A 2113-nucleotide genomic window follows, 5' to 3' on the forward strand; every position below is an offset into this window, starting at 1 on the left:
GCTAACTGCAAGTCAGTCGCGTGTTAAAGTCGTTCACGAAACTACCGCCAGGTGGTGCAAAGGGAAAGTTTGCAAACTGACTGAAATTATATTATATTTTGTTTTGTAAACAGATTTCAAATAATGAAATAAAACAACAATAACATAATATAACATTATAACATCCTTAAAAATCATTAGAAAATTTACAGTGAGGGTTAATTTCAAAACGTGGGACAGCCTAGCACATAAAAAAAAAAAAATAATTAAATTTACACAAAGGCTCTTACTGCATGTTATGTTTATTAAACAGTCATTATAAAAACCATTATAATTACACAATTTCCTTATGTTGTATTAAGGGGTTTTCATTTCAATCTACAGGCTAAATTTTTTGAACGAAAAATCCTGACCTTGGCCATTGGTCCTCTGTACAAGGCTGCACGTTCATGAGACTCTATTCGAGTCGCAATTTACTCTGACTCACACCATAAAAATAAATAAATAAATAAATAACCTTGACAAAATAAGTTGTGAGAAATCAAGAAGTAACCCGCCAAATTGGCTAGTGATTTGACAGCGTTACAGCGTTTGTTAATTTCAAACCCTGGTTATATGTGTCTGCCTGTCACTGCTGTACGCCTGCCTGGTGATCCGTTAATGTTAAATGAGCCGTCCTAGTGACCCGTCGTGGTTATATTTATTCGCCTATGGCCGCATCGCGAAAGGGAGGAGCCACAATACCGGCCTCGCGAAGTCACTGATGTGCCTGGCTCGCCATACCTGACTGATAATAAGTCTTACGGTTATTACTGTTAGGAGAGGATGATATGAGTAAGAGTAATACTTAACGAGTAAAACAGCCACAATTGTTTAGTTTGCTATATTGCTCGTAATTGTTAACTGTCTGTAGACAGTATTTTGCTTATTTTTTGTCATGTATTGTTATTTTGTAAACAGCTTTGCTGCTTTTTCTTTCATGTACAGTATGTCATTGATAAGGTTGATGGTCTTGTAAGATTTATCACATTTTGTGTTACTCTGAGATTATAAAATTACATACAGTTAAGCAATATCACACGAGGAAGAGTGTTTCCCCGAATATCAGCTCCATTGAAAATCTTTATTGAACTGTAGTATAAAATCAATATAACAAGAAGTAAATTTTGAGTGAGTTTAATATTGTATTTATTTTCTCATTTTGCTTGATGAAGAGTCCAAACAAAGCCACAGCAGAACAGTGTCCTACAAGCAACACATAGCAGCCTTATATTGAATGATTCACTTTATTCCTCACTGAATGAATCTGTTTGAATGAATGATTTAATGTCTTAAGCCCCGTTCACACCGCCAGCGACTTTTTCGCTGTGTGTCGCTTGTAGCTGGCAATTGATGCTAGTGGGCGTTCCCACTACTGGTTGCCTAGTTACCCCGTAACACTCCACTACAGCAGATGAATCACGTGCTCTCCACTGACTTCACTCCCATTGGTTGTCGCTCGCGAAATTCGCTGCTTATTTGCATAAAGTTGAAGAATTCTGAACTTTTGTCGCTTGACACGCCCACATTCCGTCGCCAACGGTCACTGTCGCTCGTGTCGCCGGAAGTCGCCAGCTCTCCATTGAAAATGAATGGGATTATGTCGCTCTGTCGTTGTGTGTCGCTGGCGGTGTGAACGGGGCTTTACTCTAAAGATAAAGATACTTGCCGCCACCTGCTGGCTGTTTTACTTTCAAATTGTTGCTGTATTGTACTTTATATATTTAAAACATTATGATAGTGTTATGCAATTATATATGTAGCTTGTTGCATATGTTGCATAGTGTTTATGTAAATAAACACAATATGCAAATAAATCATTGTGTATATCAAAGCCACCTGGCCTCTGTAACTGTCTCCTCTGTAACACTATCGCTTTCATTGAGCAGTAGTCAGATCTAGCCTAGTCAATGCAAAAACATTACATTCATTTATTCATAATTAATTTACTCATTTAACATTAACGGATCGCCAGGCAGACATACAGCAGTGACACATATAACGGTGTCCTGTATGGAAAGATGTTTCCCAGCTGACAGCTGTCCATTTTCACCTATACAAGTGAACAGAACACTGAGCATCGGCAGCTAATGAG

Source organism: Sinocyclocheilus anshuiensis, unplaced genomic scaffold (genome assembly GCF_001515605.1).
Source record: "Sinocyclocheilus anshuiensis isolate Anshui unplaced genomic scaffold, SAMN03320099.WGS_v1.1 scaffold1838, whole genome shotgun sequence".
NCBI lineage: Eukaryota > Metazoa > Chordata > Actinopteri > Cypriniformes > Cyprinidae > Sinocyclocheilus > Sinocyclocheilus anshuiensis.